At 34.7% G+C, this 19,924-nt stretch overlaps 1 protein-coding gene across 2 annotated transcripts in view; it reads right to left on the bottom strand.

The window, feature by feature from the left end:
- The window catches only part of KLHL1 (kelch like family member 1), a 180,854-nt gene that overhangs the window by 133,728 nt on the left and 27,202 nt on the right, over nucleotides 1–19,924 (bottom strand). The window contains exon 1 of one of the 2 annotated variants that reach the window (XM_088051172.1): nucleotides 15,074–15,191. The exons of the other annotated variant lie outside the window; for it this stretch is intronic. The gene's annotated coding sequence lies outside the window, so the exon portion shown is untranslated. Of the gene's footprint in view, nucleotides 1–15,073; nucleotides 15,192–19,924 lie in introns of those variants that run through there. 2 annotated transcript variants of the gene reach the window in all.

The following is a 19,924-nucleotide window of genomic DNA, read 5'->3' as shown; positions in this document are numbered from 1 at the left end:
CACTGGTGACAAATGCTTTAGCTTCCCTCAGTCTTCCCTCATTTTTTCCAGAATTTATTACTTTTATTGATGAAATGAGTTTGTTCCATGTCCTATGCCCTAGGAACCACTTAAACTGTTAGGATGTTTGGTTCATTCTTTAAGTACTCAATTGATCTTTTATCTCTTTGTACTTTCTCACCTTTTATCCTCTGCAGTCTTCTAAACAACTACTTCAAGTTTCCTATTTCCTCTCCTCTTTCTCCACAGTCCAGTGCCCAATGTTAAAAATAGCGTAAGCTTCTGCTCACCTCTACTAGTACTCCTACAAATACTGTGCTCTACTTTCTGTCAGTATTACATTCAGCATCTCTCTCCACTACTTACAGCTCCCAGTGATTTAGATTCCATGGATGAACAACTAAATGGGCTCAGCAGCCCAGCACAGCTTAGACTGATATTCAAAAAATGGAATTTCCAAATAAAGATTGAGAGTGAGCATCAACAACTATCAACAGAATGATTTCAAACTTGGAAAAAAAAAAATATATAACAATATAATACTTGCAGAAAAAATAAGTATACGTGAAGTTTAAAGTTTGTTGGCTCAGTGGTTTTTAATTTAAATCAAAGGTTGGGTGGTTGGGATGGTGGGGTTTTTTTCCTCAATAGACAGAAAAATGCCACATTGTAATGCTTTTATTTGACAAGGTTAAAAAAGTTTCACTTTGATATTGTTTTACATTACAACTATAAACTGTCTTCAAAGACATACCAAAATACTTACCTCATAAGGATAGCTTTTATCAATCTTATTCACTTATGAATTTTTTGTGAAGATGTAATACATAAAAATATTCTGATACTGAAATTTCCAACTGAAAATGTACAGGTCTGTGCTACTAATGGGGATGTTTACTTTCCAACTTATGTATTCTGAGAGGGAATAAGAAAGATAGCCCAGACAGAAATTGTGCCATTACTGAGAAAATATCCATTTTATATAACCCTTCTAGTCAAAAATGTTGGTAGCAACTGTTTTGCACAACTTATGCAAAATTCCCCAAAGCACGCTTTTAGTAAAGAGCAAGTCTTTGGAACTGACTTCATTTAGTTTCACATACGATAATTGATTCAATTTGGTCTTTTAAGACAAGTTTTGTATTTTGGAGCGGGTTTTTGTTTACTTTGTTTATGTGTGTGTTTTTGCTTTAATTCAGAATTTTAGATCTCATTTTAACAGCCTAATGACACCTAATGTATGACTCCAGAGATCACTCAAAAATCACCATCACAGGCAAAACACAGTCAGCTTGGTGAAATTAATTTAATTTACCAACAATCAGAAGAGGAGGATAATGAGAAATAAAACACGTCTTAAAACACCTTCCCCAAAAACTCCCTTCTTCTGGGCTCAACTTTACTCAGAATTTCTCTCTCTTGTCCCCCTCAGAAGCACAGGGAGATGGGGAATGGGGGTTTGCCAATCCTTCCTCTTCAGGGTGAGGACTCCTTACACTCCTGCCCTGCTCCAGTGTGGGTCCCTTCCACAGGGTGCAGACCTTTGAGAACTTTCAGCATGGGACCCCTAGGTCACAAGTCCTACCAGGAAATCTGCTCCAGTGTGGGTCCCTCCCTCAATGGGTGCACAGGTCCTGCCAGGAGCCTGCTCCAGTGCCAGCTTCCCACAGGGTCTTTCAGACATCCACCTGTTCCAGTCTGAGGTCCTCCATGGGCAGCAGGAGGATCTCTGCTGCATCATGAACATCCATGGACTGCAGGGGCACAGCTGCCTCTGCACCCCGGGCTGCAGGGGAATCTCAGCTCCAGAGCCTGGAGCACCTCCTCCCACACCTGCACTGACCTTGGTATCTGCAGGGCTGTTTCTCTCACATGTTCTCACTTTTTATTTTTCCCTGAAAATCCAAAATCTCTAAATCATGACTAAAAAATGATAAATACAAATAAAAATGAAGCTAGGTTTTTTTTTTTCCTGACTGATAGCTGAGTTGCCTCATAGCATCTAAGACACTGAACATTTTGTTCTTTTTTCTTGTATTCTGCACAGTATCCATTGAACAAAGGAATATTTTATTTTTTTTAATACTTTTTCAAATCTACTCATTGCTTCTTACAGTGTTTTTGAAATGTGACTAAGATCTCGTAGTGTTTCTCTCACCACGTAAAAACGCAACAATTTACTGTAGTGTAGAAAATCCTAAAATCATTCTCATCCTTTCTGAAACTCATTTCAACAAAAAGATGATCATTTTATAAACCCTGTTTCAATTTCCAAGAACTTCCTAAAATCCAGAGAAAACTGTTGAAGGAAAGCTGATTTTTTTAAGGTTCATCATACTGGTCACGCCAGGCACCTCACAGCTGTAGTAATAATGGTACCACTACAAACCTCTGTCACAAGTTAGCACCCATCAGACTTCCTTGACAAATTAGACTTTCTGCCCCCCACCCCCATATCTTCAACCTATTCTGCCTCTTAAATAGTCTTGCTATGCAATAGAAAAAGGTGCTGGTTGGACTGCTCTCTCCCACACACAGCTAATGTGCATCCACTGCTTTTTCAGCTTTGCATGCCCCAATAGAGGGAGCAGTTTGTTCCAGCTGTTCCTGGAAAACCAATGATTAATTGAGCTCTCCTAGCTACACTTAGTCATATTTTAATGATTTGGACACATACTGATATATTTTACATATTCACAGAGAGAACTTTTTATTATACTGGATCTTGCTGTATGAATTTATTAAACAAAGAGCCTCCAACTATAAAAGCCCTGCAAACACATACTAGGTGCATATAAACCTACACTATTGGAAAGTTACAGGTCTGTACTACTAATGGGGACATTTACTTTCCAACTTATGTATTCTGAGAGGGAAAATGAAAGATAACCCAGGCAGAAATGATGCCACTACTGAGAAAATATCAATTTTATATAAACCTTCCAGCTGAAAAAGTTTTTAGAAACTGTTTTGCTCATGCTATTCAAAATTCCCCAAAGCATGTTTTTAGTAAAATGCAAATTTAGCAAAAAGCAAGTTGCTTCCTGAAAGGAGACAACCCGTTCTTCCTGAAAATACAATAGAAAAAAAAGTCACAGGAAACCTCATTTTTTAAATACACACACTGTTGGAGGACAACCAAGAAGCACAACCACTTCTCCTTAAGCTGCTAACAGTAATATTTCTCTATTTCTAGTTCAAGACTCAAGCAAGCCTGCTTCAGTAGAGTACAACCCAGCTGCTCTGCTTTCCTTCCCTCTTTCCTATTACCATCATAGCAGTAGATAAAATTCCTGCTTAAAAGAATTGCTTCAGTGCAGGAATAAGCTTCTCTTAGAAGTAAGGTTCCTTCTTTAGATAGGCATTCTTTCTCCATTCTTCCCCAGTCCCATCAAAATCATTGCCCTCATTCACCATGTTCAATTAATGAAGATTTTGACTCTCAGTTCGAATAATAAACAAAACTGTGCCACTGCAAAAATGAAATCCCTTATATTTGTGAAACCGTTTGCTTCTCATTAAAACAAAACAAAAATAAAACACCCAAAAGTCAATTTATTGTCTTCCAAGCCTCTTACGCTCTTACGGCAAATAAATACGTAAAACAGGAAAGTGTCCTGCATTCATCACAGGCATCAAGTAGTCATAATTCATTCACTGTCCACTCATATTTTAATTACCCAGTTGGTAATACAATAGGGATATACCAGATCTAATAGGAAGACAGGCTGACACCATAAAACTTTTTTAACACTCTGGTTAAATATTTTCTAGCATTTTATGATTCCCCACTTCCACCAAACAAAAGTTGAATGAAAAGGATTATTAGGACTCAGAAATTTAAAACTTAATTTAACCTAACCTCAACTTCCCTTCAGAAGTGGAAGTCCTCCCAGTGGGAGTTATCATGTGGGAAGTCTGAGACGAAGTGTAAAGACTGTTGTACAGGAGGCTAATATTACTGGCCTGAGCAGTTAAATGCAAGAGGCTGGAGATATATTTCCCTGTCTTCTTGCAGAAGTAAAGTGCTCATGATGGCTATTCATTCCTCTGCCTGACAAGCAGAGGAAGAAAACCAAGCAGTAGATGCCATAGTGAAAATGAGAGAAATTCCTTCTCTTTTCTTAATAGCTCAGGAAATTAATGGAAATGTATTGGGTACCACTGAGCACTATCAACTGAGCAGTGCTAGTGAAAACACAGGCTTCATGCTCTCACAAAGCACAGACTTTCAGTTTCCTACATGCCCTGTTCTTAATGAATCTTATTCCAGATGAGCCTTTGTGGTTTGCTTAAGTGGTCAAGCATAGCAAAACAAAGTAGTTCTCCTATATAATTTAAATATCATCACCCAGCATTTATGCATATACTTCCAAAGAGAATAAATTTTTACAAACATACACACTAAAAATTGGACGTTCAGAAACTGAAGAAGCCAGCACAACACACAGGAGAGTTTTCTAATATACTACGGGGGAAAACTGCCATATCTTTCAGGCAGCTCTGGCTATAATTCCATTAACAGCTGCTATCAGTAGAGTGTAATTCTTCAAGAACTGCCACTTTAAAACTTCATAAAATCAGTGGCCAGTGCAGCTGACATAGAAGCTCTCTTTTATCCCATGCTACTCAGAATAATGCAACTTCAGATTATAAAAGAGCAGTGCTGGATTTACTAGCAAGACACCTAAGAGCTGCTTTTGCTCCTCTGTAACAGTGCCCTATTTTCTGAATGGATGGCCTGCATTATGTCTAAGAGAGATGCTTGTGTCATGTGTTAACTATCTTGTCATGATGAATGGCCATATCTATATGGATAAACTAAGTAAATTAGCTGACACAGTTAGTCATTCAGTGAGTGCACAAATACATACTAGGATGCAGATCTCTTTTTTATTAAGGGACATTTTCTTCCAGCATTTAATTTGTGACATAGGGAGTTTATATAAACAGAAGTTATATATGTGAGTGATGGCAATGGCATTCAGAAAAGGATAGGCAAGTATTTTATGAATATCGAGCTTAGTATACATTTCAATAAAGTTTCATTGTGCTACTATATTCTGTGCTGATATTCCACAGCATAGGTAGCATGTCAGAGCTTAAAGCACATTATGACTGCGATGGTAATCATGTCAAAGACCACTGGAAGCTGAATCTTTAAAATTCTCAGATTAAAATGCTAGTTCAGTTAAGTGCTGCACTTGGTGAGGTGGGAGATCACAACACACATGTGTGCACAAGCTGCCCTTCAGTAAACTCTATGAATGATTCAGCCCATGTCCTGCCGCAAGATAAGCTTTTATGGAGCTTGCACAGCATTCAGCAGAAAGCAGCACACAATCGCTTTTTGCTATTTGTTACAGATCTATCAAGTGTCATGTATCTTTTGGTGACTCTCAAAATTTCACAGCACCTGTAAATCAGTGAGAAATATATGTCTGGAATACAGAAATAAATTGTAGGTGATTTTGCCCTGCTGTTTTGAAGTGTCAGTACATTTTTTTGCTAATCCTGAAAACAGCAATTAAAATTGACAATTTGGTGAATCCTGTCTAAGACAAATTTGATGGTTTCAGTTTCTACACTGCAGGATCACTACAACACAGAGAATTTAACTTGCAAGCAATTAAAGTCTACATATTTCATAATAGCTACCACTCATTAACCCAGCACAAACCCAAGCTGTGTTCTTCATCCTATGATCAATATGAAAAAGGTCTAATGAATTTTTCATATGCATGCATGGTAGCACAAACACCTAGCCATTAACACTGCTTTTGTCTACCACAGTATTTGCAAAATTTCTATCTAGAGAGGCTGAAATCAGGCACTAAGAGCGGTATGCTAGACTGAATCAAGTAAAAAGGTAAGTACAGATACATCCACATTAAATACCGTCCTTAATTTGCAAACTTGTAGGTATGAAACCTCCAGTCAAAACCTCAATATTATGAACAGCTACAGAGAGCTACAGAGCAGCCTGTGGCATAATTAATGCTTACCTCATAGAACTGAAAAAAAAACCCAAAAAAACAAACATTTTTTTCCACATTACTGATTGTGATTTGGTCTTTTTAATCCAGAGTGACACAAATATAAAAATAAGACCTGGATTTTTTTTTCCATTAAAGCAAAGGTATTTCTTTGCACCCCTCTGCCTTTTGCTTAATTTTTCTTGAAAGATGAAGTAGCTGAAATACTTTTACTCACTCCTTCACAGATAAGTCTGTAAAATCCAAAGTAAGACCTTCCCCTGGAGAAGGAATCAAGAGCAGAGCATTAGTGCTCTGACCACAGAATTAACTGCAAATAGCACAAAGAAGCCAGACCCTTGTGATCAGGCATTTTGCACATTTTTTCTCACATCTTTAGAGAGATACAGATGTGAGAGAGTCGTGCCTGCTAGTCTGAGACAGATGGAGGTACTTCCAGAGAAACAAACATGAAAAAAAAGGAAGATATAAAGAAAGGTATATCTTTTTTTTTTTTCTCACCTGCCCTAAATTAGCTAGTTTATGAGGACTCTAAGTGTGATGGCTTTTATGGATATCCATTTTCTGGTACTTAGCTTTTTGCATTAAACATTTAAGGAACCTGAGAATCTTTTTTCATCATGGGTACTCATTCTTATGCATTTCAGTACTTAACACTGCAGCAACAGTCTCCTTTGGAAGCTGAGCTCCAGTGACAAAAAGAATATCTAGATTTCCAAAGAACTACATTTCTACCTACATTCTATATAATGCAGCACTGGTGTATGTGAAGAGGAGTGTCCAAGAATATTTTGTAACAACACTGATTGCTGCTTATGCTTCCCATTTTTTTTCTTAGGCAATTACATCACAGCCATTGTTTTGAGGCAATTCTCTTTCTATTTCCCACTTTATATTTAGATAGAGAACAAGAGAAACAAACTGCAGGTCACTCACATAGAGATAAAACCTATTCTCACTTTTGCATTTCTTTGATGACTGGACATAAAAGAAATTGGATAAATTCTCTTACTGTCTCAGAACAGTTTTAAAGCATGGTAGCAACGATTATTTGGCTATATTTTACCTTTAAGCCATAAGGAATACTCATGAACTTGTCAAATGTTTTAAAAATACCCACTTCTATTACAAAATACATAATCACTTAACTTCTCAGGTCTACAGAATAGTAAGCATTCACTTCCAACTAGCTTCAGTGAACCCCACACCATTTCAAAATTAAGAACTACTGAATAGAATAAGATTTATTTTAATCAGACTCATTATAAACCAGGCTAATTTATACTGTCACTGTTCGCGTCTCAAAAACTGCCTGCCTAGTCAAGTCTCAAGACTACTTGAATTTTTTCTTGCATGTACTTGTTCTTGCTTTCTGAATATGTGCTTTCAACAGTCAATCTAATTTCAGTGCATATGAACTAATTTGCAGAGCCCTCCATTCCTTATCTGAATCAAACTCTGTCTACATAGAGTAGTGTAGCTGTGAATTATAGTACTATTCAAAGAGTAGTAAAGACCTGTGACTGATATTTTCTTTATATTTATTTCTTTAACTTTGGAATAAAAATAAAATTCTAGTTCAAGTATACTTCAAAAGAAAAAAAATTAAAGTTCATATAATTCATTAAGAAAATAATTTAAAATGTTACATCTTTAAGAACCCCTGCAACTATCATAAAGCTATCAAACTATTATAAAACTATCAAGCTATGATTGCCAAAGTCAAATTCAGAATAATTTCTCAAATTTCTTAGATCACTCATGAATAAACTAAATGGTTTTATTAGGGGTTATTAATTTAACATAACTAACGTGATATACATCTGACCCAGTATCTCTGGAAACACACTTAAAAATGACCACTGATTGTAGAATAAAACCCTACTTAGTTCTATAGTTACGCAACTTAATTAAAGAAAAATATCTGAAATTGTGCAATAATATCTTAGAATTATAACCCACCCATGAATTCTCTTCATCACAATACTAAGTATTAAAATACATTGCATTAATAATATTGTATTATAACAATGTTATGTTATAAATGTTAAAATGTTATAAAATATAGCAGTGCATTTGAATATTGTAATTTATTAATCTTTCTTGAGCAATCTATTATTCAGTAGAAATGGGAAGATTAAGGTAAAGCAGAGAACAGAAACATACTTCTAATCAACCCACTTTAAAAATATCTGTAACACTGATTGTCTGCACCCAAGATTAGAAATAAAGATTTTCACTGATTGTCATTCTTTGGATGAAATGCAAATACGATAGAACACATCTGAGTGCCTGAATAAATAAATTAATTAATAAATAAAGTCAACTTTATTGGCAAATAAAGTTGTCCATTTTAAAGGCAACTTAAATTATTTTTTAAACTAGAAAGTATCTAGACACTACCTGAATTGAGTAATAAATGGAATTTTAAAGCTTGTTTAGATGAAAATAATCCTGCTTAGACAAATTAGGTTCTAAGAATATATGTAGTGCTGTTCCTCCACATGATTCAGAAGGTATAGAAAGCACTGCCTACTCCAAAGAGCATGTTTCTTACGTCTTAGACTTGAGAAATCTACTACCAATATCCCTCTAGGATTAAACAGACAAAGATCATGAAGAATGTTATTAAGTAGGTACCACAGTCTTTTAGATTCCTATTTGGAATGGGTTTTTTTACTACATCAGTTCAAATGGAAGTTATGTGTGTCTATACACATACACACACACACATATATATATATAGTCTTCACCTGTATTTTCTAGTACACCTTCAAAATCGTCAAATCAAATGAAATCAAAACAAACTAAAAAAATTACAACAAATTAAATATCTAAAAGGTGAAAAGTTGTTGCACAAAGATATATAGATTTACATAAAATTTGCTTTCAAGATATCAAATTCAGTAATCTATAGAACAGCAATACAGAGGGTCATCTACGATTCTTCTAAAACACTTCAAATCCAGTCAAGCTACAGACATACTAATATAATAATGCTGAATTTATTACAATTAATTTGCATTGGTGAAATAAAACCAATCTTATTTCACGTAGGGTATCTCTGAGAAGCCTTTTAGTTTTTAAGGTTATTGGAACAGTTCACTTCTGTTTTCAAATTGGAATAGCTCTAGGGCAATCTCATGTCAGCAAAAGGGACATGGTGGGTTTATCTGCTCAGGGTTTGTTGCTGCATCACAAAATTTTTGCTACCAGAGCATTCCTCTATATCAGAAGTCTGAGGGGGAGGGAAGAAGTAAATTAACAGGAAATCCTACCCTTAGTTTAAAAAGGTAAATAAAATTTAGAAAGAAAATTAAAGAACGAGAACAAAACCCCCAACTATAAGTAACTGATCACATCTGAAACATTTTAAATAGCTCTATGATTTGTACAGACTGTCTAGTCCTGTGCACTGCCCTGGCAGGTTCATTATTTATTCAGTTCAACAGCTAATATTCATTAGCTATAGAAAGTATTATCCACTGCCATATCCATTTATTTACTTGAGATTATTTTGCTGAAAAGCCATTTCCAGTCATGACTGAATGTTGCCATATTTTTGGCAGCTGTAAGACAAAAGACAAGGCACTAATGCTTCAATTACTAGCCTACCTCTAAGAATGATTATAGATATGACAATTTTTCACTATTGAAACTGATGCCTGGGATGAGCAGTTTACAAAATGCATAGCTAAAGAGCCCTAATTGTGGAATTTCACTTCATTTAGTCATCACTTAAAAATCCAACTTGTATGAAAAGGTGTTATAAGTGGAACACATCAAACTAACACATGCTTAAGGGCCGAATGTGACAACTCGGCAATGTTACAGCTCAGTCTCTTGGCCAGAGATGTCTGTAGGCTAGGAGAGCTTTGTTGACAGCTTTCTTCCTGAATCTGAGCAACTTGCATTCACAAATTAGTAGACAAATCAATTCCTGTAAACATGACCCACATTTCATTAGGAGTGCTGTAAGACAAACACAAAGGTTTCTGCCAATCTTCTTATTCCAAAGATAAATTGTCTACCACTTTACACTATGCAATATTTGCCTTCAACAAGAAGTAATGTTAACTGTAATTACTTTAACAATAATTGCTTGATTATGCATTTCTTTCATGGCTTGTCAAAATACACTGACATTTACAATTAAAAGTCAAGAAACTTTACTCCACATCAGTAAATTCACAACTAGACATGGGGATTTTATTTTTATTTTTTTAGTGGAGAGGACCTTTAACTTCTCACTAATGAAAGATTAAGGCAGCACATCTGTATTATTATGCCTGTTATGGTGGAGTACAATCTTTTTATTTCCAAATTATTTTGATAGTCCTAATATTCATTAGCATCACGTTTTAATAGCCAGAAACTAAAACAAGAGTTGCTATTAAACAGAGCAACAAACCAATTTATCTTCTCTGTAGACTGTCTGACCATTATATAGCAGTTACTAATAAATGTTTGTTGGATAATCATAATCATTGCATACTATATATCACAAAATTAGGTACAATTGTGTATGAGACTGACTCTTATTAATGAAACACACCTACTAATGATTTTGATGTCTGCCAAGATTTGCCGTGATGTAGAATTCAATTTAAAATATTGACGTCTGCATGCCCACTAATTTTTGGGCTTCTCAGTTGTATTTGGGCATCTGTCAAGGATACATTATGCTATTGGCAGGCTCAGATTTCCAAGATTCATATTTCATTGAAGCTTTTTCCAGTGTGCCTGACATAGTCTTTTTTTCTCACTGTCAAAAAGAGTAATTCATTTGTCCTATAATTATATGAAATCTCTCAATCATAACATGAAATTGTGACAGACTGTAAAATATTAGTCATTCTTTCTGGACAGACCTTTCTGATTTAAAACACCACCACTGACAAGACATCAACAGAAGTTATTTTGAAGGTACATGTAATGCTGTGGGAAAAAAACCAAATCAACAGAAACAACCCTTTAAGTTTTCTTCCAAAACTGTGCTTATTCAAGATTATTCTACTTGTGCATGTCTGGACATATCCCATCCCTAAAATATCACCAGAACAGCTAAACACTGAAAAAGCCTAACTTCCAATCATTATGCTTGCCATTATATGCTGTCTCTGTAACAAATTTCTTGAAATGACATTTCATTATCACTTCTCTTGCTTTCAGAATAGTATGCTCACCTTCCTTACGAAATTCATGATGACTTTATCATTATGGGTTTAATTTAATGCAAATTTATTACTAAATGATGTATGTGCATGGCTAGCACAAGTACATAATTAAAAATGTCAGGCACAATATCATTCTATTTACAATAAAAGACACTAAAAGATTATTGCTTTGGGTTTTATTTGTTCACTTCTTTTTTCTTGAGAGTATATTTTCTGATTATTTAAAAACCAGTTGTAATAGAAATTAAGAAAAATCAATTTAGTACATAATTTTGCAAGCATGTTGGATTTCAAAAATATTTAAGAAATCATTTAATATATTAGTTTATTTAGTGAGTTGATTATACATGATGGAACTCCTAATTCTGTGGAAAACCTTCTGCACAATTGTTGAAATGCAAAATAAGTTTAGTTTAAACACTGAACTCAAAAATATATCTATTCTATGTTCTTGTGTTACAAATCACACATCACAAATTTACCTTAATACTTAAATGCTTTCACTGAAGTGTTTGTCAATTCTAATGCACTGCTGTTACATTTAGGATACACCTGCAATATCTGAAAACACTTTGGTTCTAATAGAAATTCTTAATGGTGGAATGCACGCTGCTGTGTCACCATGAGCTCACTCCCCACCCCACCCTGCTCCCCAGTGGGATGGGGAGGACAATCAGAAAAAGGTAAAACATGTGGGTTGAGATAAGAACAGTTTGTAAATTGCAATTAAAATATTATTATCATTAACTACAACATACTCACTAAAGGAAAAGAGAGAGTGTAATAAAACCCAGGAGAAGGAAATTACGCACAATGCAGATTCTGGATGTCTCCAGGAGCCAAAATCAGACACTCCAGCAGCCCAGTGTCTGTAACCTGGATATACCAAGGTCAAAGGTTACTCCACTTGCTGGTACAGACCCCCTCATTCTGTCTCTCACATCACAAAGAAACTTGATTTTGTTCACTAATTCAAAGTGTTTTAATGTAAGACACATCAAAAAGTTATGGAAAAAATAAGTCAACTGCAATTAGTGGAAAAAGGACCACAAGACTGCTTCTCCCTCAGGCAAAAATGCAGCAATCCTCAGGCTAAGCAAGATTTCCTCACATGAGCATCACATAAGGCTCCTCAAGCAGTAGAGGAAAAGATATACAAATATAGCATTAACACTTTTCCTACAGTCCTTTGGTGGCATCTTGGAGGCACAGAAACTGGAGGCTGCATTTTCTTAAAAGAAAAGTAAAAACCTAGTCTTTTACCTTTCATTTTCCACACTCCAGAAAAACTATCGAATGGAGAGAGGGAACAGACCATTCAGGCATCTGACATGCCAGAACATTTTCTCTTCTGGATTTTCCTTTGACTTTAATCTATTAGGAATTTATATATTTAGATATTTTTCTGCATGATACATTTTGTATGAGTTTTCATATTTATGTATATATGTGCATGTATGCATATATGAACAAACATACATGCACACAGACACACGTACACAATTCATTCATCAAGAGTTTTGGCATATCACATTTAGTTTTCCATTTAACACAAAAAAACAATCAATGCAATTCAAAAGAAGGAATGAAAGCAAAACTGTATCAAGCACTGTTCGCAGTAGTAGCGAGCTACACATGCAGGAGGAATTCAATAAGGTCATCTGTGAAGTTTCAAATGGTTCACTGTGAAGTTCATCTATTTCACATGAATTTTGCACAATAATTATGACCACAGCTGTCAGATTAGAGCATGGCTTTTTGGCCTCCTCCAGCCTGGATAGCTGCAATTAGTTATTCTTAACAATGGTTTGAAAGGGGAAAATCCAAAACTTCCAAGGATGCATTGTGACCTGACTGCATTGTAAGCTGCATCATCTGCCTATTAAAAACCAGTTACAGTTCAAGATGGTAATATGGGTCTCAAGGATTTTATGGTTAAGACATTAGTTTTCAGAAGATACCAGTAATCCACTGTACATCAGTTCAGCCAAGCTCAGTTAATAAACTCATGGCAGCATTACATACCATCTCTACATCTACATCTCATCTACCAATCCATTATCTTGATTGGATTTTATGTCAAGCTATTCTCTACCAGAGATTTTGGCTAACCTGCTACTGGAAAATTAAAAAACTCAGTTACTTACAATGCTTTTTCGTATGTGATACATTTAGAAAAGGAGTAAGCATGCAAGCAACTGACTGCTTTAGTTTTCTTACATTCAAACCCAAAATGGATTAAAAGGTTAACACTAACGTAGCACATCATGACTTTATATGACCCTTCATACTAATTCACCAATTTAGTATTTCCATTAAATTCAAATATAATGTATATATAGTCTGCACATTCAAAATCATTGTTCTTAAAAAAAATGCTGTCATCATTAACTGTACTTTAGTAATGGAGAAGTTTTGTCATTAACATATGAAATGGTACTCCCAAAACTCCACTAACTGGCCAAGAAAAAATGAAGCAATAAAGGCCAGAATTAATCAGAATAATGTTTGTAGTTCAGCAAAATGTTGTGTTTTCTGTAAATAATGTAATGTAGGCAACCAAATGTAATAAACGTCAATAGCTGCACCCATATTAGTACACAAAACCTATCAGAAACTGTACCTTTCAATAGCTGAAACACAGACTCATACAATTACTTCAGTTGGAACAGACACTTAGGATTGAGTAGGTTTCTTTGTATTCCATCATGGCTTCAGGTGAGAAGCAACAGAGTTTAGTATTTTGACAGTGGGATGGATTATATTTTGAAAGTTCTTGGAGGATTTTTTACAGAAAGAAAAAGGATTTGTCTCAATTGTCATGTCGCGTATTCTTGAAAGCCTTGCTTGTTCAAACATACCAGCAGATTATTCTGAGCTACAAACAAACCACCTTCAAAGCCCACAAGCAACCACACCAACTTAAGTACATTGAACCAAAGAGCCAATTTAAAGAACAATAGCATAAACAATGTATGGAAAACAACATTTAAAAATCAAAGCATTTAAATCACATGACAACACTTAGATTAATGTAGTTAAGTAAAAATAGCCATACACATGAATGTTCACACTTCTTTACAAGCACACTGTCATTCGTCACCCAGAAAGCCTCTCCAAGGCTCTTCTCTGTTCCATAGGGGAAAAGAAAATGCTAGTTATTAGCAAAGGGAAAGGAAGGACCCATAACTTCTCAGAGCATGTAACATTAATCCTCCTAGTAAGGTCTTCCTTTACAGTCCAACATGCACTTTTCACTGTCAATGCTTACTCATTAGCACAGGTATATTTTACATCTAGATTTGTGGAATAATTTAAAATGGGCAGACAAAGAAGAGATTTTTGAATAATTGTAATAGCAACACAAAAAGAATTGCTACATGTCAGAGCTGCAAATCTAGTAGGATAACTTCTGGGGTACATAAAGTTTTATGCTACTATGAAGTGAATTTTACTTTTAAAATTAATTTACTTTGTATCCTTGGAAAAGGATTTTAATTGATTTTAAAAGGATGATACAGTTACTTAATCTATTTAAAGGTTTTGGCATGAGAAAATAATTATACACCAAACATTTCTACTCTCAGACAAAATGGATATGCATTTAAATGCTGGTAACTTTTATAATAAAAATTTAATTGGAAACACAAGCTACTGTTGTTAAGGAAAAAAAAAGGCAATTAAAAAATTCAAATGCAACCTAATCCTTATCCTTCCCAGTTAAAAATAAACTAACCCCAAACCTGGTTATCATTAAAATGTTCTCATTGTCCTAACAATGTTTTGATATCAAACACATATTAATCATGGTATAGATACCTAACCATCAAGTATTCTACTCTTGTAACCAAATGAAACAGAAGAGCACATTTATATCATGTTTTAAGATAAACTTTGCACCTTAATTCAATTCCAGTTCTCACTGATAAATTATTAACTCCAAAATATTTTACCCTAGAGCTTTAAACCCTTTAAACCTGAGACTCAAAACCAGAGCCAAAATAGCCTTCCCATCAAGTTCTATTATGCTGCATAAAAGGATACTAATTCACAGATGAAATGTGTTATACAAAATGACCCCTAATGAACTTAACAGCTGTTTGTTGCCATGCTCTGTCAATGGCTGAAACAAACATAAATTTACCCTTTACTCCTGGAAATACTGTCTCAGCAGTGATCTGCCTCTGATATAAATTTTGCAAATGTGTGTAACAAGGCTGGCTGACTGACCTGTAAAACCAGAGATCTAGCAGATTTTTAAGAACCAAGACAGTAGATACTGCAACTTCACATCAGTTCATCCTTGACTGACCAAAAAGGGCTAAGCTGGTAAGAAAATAATACCAGGTAAAATCTGCCGCAGGGTGAACAAAATCCTAAAGCTCAAGTAGAGTTCATTACACTCATAGATATAATGAGATGCCTAACAGTATGCCTATTACTTCCAGAAATGAAACTAATAAGTGCACCTACAGGTAGAGTTGTAGAAGACAGAAAAGCTTGTTTGTTTCATAACAGTTAAGATAATTAGGCTGGAACACCTAATTGAGCCAGCAGGGAATATCAGTGAAAGAAAAGCAATTGAATTTCCTTATGCTGTAGGTTTGGAAAAGACTATCAGAGAGCTTAAGAGAGACTCCCTCACGACTCCAGACTAGCATAAATATAAACAGAGATGAAGAGACACATACTCATTCTGGACTTACTAATCATAGAATCACTTAGGTTGGAAAAGACCTTTAACATCATTGAGTCTAACTGTTAGGAGTAACAGTCCGTAATGGCTCTGAGTAAGAGGAATCTCCTCAGACAGAGGGAGATCTGGGTCTTACACCCAGAATCCTGGGTTCTGTGGCTGTCCAGCTCAGGAAAGCTTCTTGTTCATGTCATTACACACTATTCTGAACTGGAAGCCCTCTCGAGACAACACTGACCGATGGCATTGACTATGTTACATCATGTAAATGAAACATGTTATTTATGGCTCTAGAGAAAATCACATAGAAGGAATTTCAGTTAGGAAGTTTATAAATTCTTAACCTTGAAATACAGTATTACACATAAGTGATATTGCATCTATTCTGAACAGAAATGCAACAGCATCTCTTCTGTGGAATGGTATTATACTACTGTTCATTCATAGTCCTTCCACTTTATACATGGACAAAAAGCCAAAAGCCTATTTCAGTGTATTTCACACTACTTTTGATAACTATACATTTCCAAACCACAGTCACTTGAAATTGAGTCACCAGAAATTCTGCTTCTTAAACATGAAATCGTTAATATACTGCATTTTCACAACTCAAACTTTATAATCTGTCTTGAGATTTTAATGCATACAATGCCAAGTTTAATGTTGGCTGAGTAAAAAAAAATAATTACAATAATACGTCATTTGGGATGCTTCATTTCAAGACCAAGGACCAGAAACAATGTAATTTCCCCAGCCTCCCCACACTACTTTTAAGCTTTGTAGAAATAAAGATTTAAGTGATGACTTGACCGAGTTATTCCCCCCAAGCTTTTAACTTTAGCACATACATTTTATGCACATTGTAAAGATATATATTCTAAAGGCCTCTAACCGGCATTCATAATCTCTGAAAGCTCTTTAAGCTGTTCTGTACCATCTTGTCAATAGCAAACACATTTTTGAAGGAAACAATTAATCAAACTCCTTTTACAAATGTTGGAAAGACACATTTACTGTTTAATATACTGCACACATTTAAATATACTTTAATCCTTCTAATCATAATCACTTTTTTTCCAATCCTTTTTCTTCAAAGCTATTCCGTAGATACGTCTTTAGTATTCACTTTTCAGTTTAACTGAATCACATCACAATTTTTCCCCCTTCTTTAAAATCACTTCACATAACTTGCTTACTACTTAGAAATAACCATTTCAAAACCTTAAGATTCCTTGGCAGAATGCAACTAATTAAAGTTCTGTTTTAATACATAAGTGGATATTCTAAATAGACAACCATGCTTTGCCATAAAAGTTGAATGGCATGGCTTAGAAGCTGTATCTCCTCTCTTCATGCTCTTTATGTATGTCTGGTATTTTGCTTTTATGAAGAACTCTTGTTTAGATCAAGAAATACTGCACTTTGGAGAAAGTGAGTTTTGAGCAGTGCTCTCCATTGTCAAATACCAGTTTTATAAACCAAAATAATAAATCAAAATCGCCCCCATTTTTTTGTTTCTTTTTTTTTTTTAAGAAAATTCCTTAACGAAATAAAAATTTAGATGATGAACAGGAGTTGTAAATAGTCTACACTTGCAACCATTGATCTTAATCCAGTTACATTACTTTATTCCTCAAGAATCTGCTCCACTGCCAATATCCTTCCAATATCTTTTGGTGGCTCTCTTACTGCTCTCTCTTGTTTGTCCAGTATGATTAAAGAAGCAGTTTATGTGTCACTAGTTTTGTTCTTTTCTTTCTTTCTTTTTTTTAGGGTAAACATTAATTAGACAAATTCATGTAATACACAGCCAAAAAGTAAAAAGTAGGTCAATGTACAGCAGTCAAAAATTATGACAATGTAACCTTTTTTCTTTTTTTTTTAAGTTATTGGGCAGCTTACCAAAATGTAAAGAATTTACAAAGATGCAGAATTATATCTTTCACAATATTTGGCAAATAAAATATTTTCAAGGAGCTTAATATCATGTTATTAGAATAATATTACCCTTCAAACATAATAAAGAAATAGAGAATGTCTTCATATTACAGATAATGTGGAAGTTTTGAGATTAAGTGACATGTCCGCAAAATTACACTGAAGGCTTGAAGTAAAGCCAAAACCTAAACTTAAATCTCCAATATATTAATACAGTGTTTCAACAACAGAACCATCCTTTCTTTTCATTTAAATCTTTATTTCACAAAGTTAAGGATAACCAAGTAAGAACAAAAAAGCCTAGCTAAATATTTTTCTAGAATCACTTAAGTAAAACCCTTTACAGTGGCTTGAGACCCATACTTTTCATTAGAAAAATGGTCTCTCAGTAAAGGTATAATGATAATCAGAGATAATTATAAATAGTGTTCTCACTATAGAAATAGTGTTCTTCTGTCCCTTTCCACATTCCATTATTTCTCTGGAGACAAGGCAGAACTGGATAATATTAATAAACCTCAGAGTTCATACCTCTACCGATCAGTGTAATTATGTTATTTAAAGGATTCTACATAAGAAATACCTGGCATCCTCTAAAAAGAATGGTAGCTCAACAGTGACAATGCAAACAGGGGGCAGGGGGAGTTGGAGGGGAAAAAAAAAGCATGTGCTCTTTTCATACTTAATACATTTTATTGGATTAGAGATAGTATTTCCTTTCAATATACATGGAATTTGTTGTCATCAGAAACACAAAACCAAAATAACTGAATTGTTGCCAAAATTTACAAAGAAAAAAGTGGAAAAAATACTATTATCCCCAAATATATATTAATCCACAGCTTTTTTAATTTGTTGTGCATATTTGTCAGGAGCTTCCAAGCTGATTCAGACCAGCCTCCTTGATTATGCCTCCTTAAAGTCCAAACTGAAGTCCTCTAGAGTCCAATCTGTTACTAATATCCCTGGAAGAAACATTTTACTAAGTCAAAGGTACAACAAGCTGTCATTAAATGCATATTTACCAACATGCCTGAGAGCAACAGATAGGAGTGCCCCAGCGTACATGAAGATGAATGCAGCCATACACATGGGAACACATTACATGATGCAGAAGGGAATGATGCAGCAGCTTAGTATTGAATTCCCCACAGTCATGTGGAACAATACTCGTGAGAACTCAATTACGTTCAGTAAAAACACACACATGCTTCAGGTGACTAATATTTCCATTTATCTTGCTTGCTTAGAAAGGATTCAGGATTTACAAGACAGCTCAAATACCAGCTCTGAAATCCAGAAAGTCAGAAATCACATGGTGATGCTTTTGCTTTACAAAAAATAGGGTAAGAAAATGCTTTCCTGTGTACAAATATTTGGGCCATGATCAAATTGTTTGTAAATCCTCTCTTCCAGTCAAGAAAATAAATTACCCTGCTTATTAATTTTCTGTAATGCATAATTATCAGATCAGTCTTCCTTCTTTTCTCCAAAAACCAAAGTTTTTATGCTTTGTTTTGTTTGGTTTTCAGATCCATGCTCTCCTCAAAACACATACCAGCATAGGATGTGTAGTTCTTGTGATGGCATCATTGTTGCCATTTATTTTCTTATTTAATCTCTTCTTCTTTCTGCATTGAGAATTTGTTGATCCTCTCTTTAAATTATTTTTATCTTCCAGGATGCTATTTCCTATCATAGGAATATATTTTATATTCTTAGCAGATATACATGGGTACCTTGAAAGAGCTTGTATTCAAAAGATTCCTTTTGCATTTTTCCATTACTAGCACAGATGCTGACTATACTATTTTGTAATTACTATGTAAGAGTTTATAATTCCAGAATCATCTGAAAATTGCATCAATACATTTATGCATTATGTTTAAAATAATTATATATTTTGTGCATGTTGAGAGCATGAAGTCTAGAGCAGAGAAAATTAATGAACTCAATGCCAGTCATACCTCATTTATCTGGTAAAAAACACCCACACCCAACTATTTTCTTTTAAATACTAATCTTATGAAGGACTAACATAAAACCTTACAGGTGTCAAAATGTAACATTACTGTGTTACAAGATTTTATCCATTTCTCTTTTGAAGAAAGATAATT

The sequence above is a fragment of the Pseudopodoces humilis genome, chromosome 2 (assembly GCF_049639895.1).
Source record: "Pseudopodoces humilis isolate 2021_Gansu_Grassland_sample_001 chromosome 2, ASM4963989v1, whole genome shotgun sequence".
NCBI lineage: Eukaryota > Metazoa > Chordata > Aves > Passeriformes > Paridae > Pseudopodoces > Pseudopodoces humilis.
Note: the sequence above shows the minus strand (reverse complement) of the source record. Positions and strands in the feature narration are given on the sequence as shown.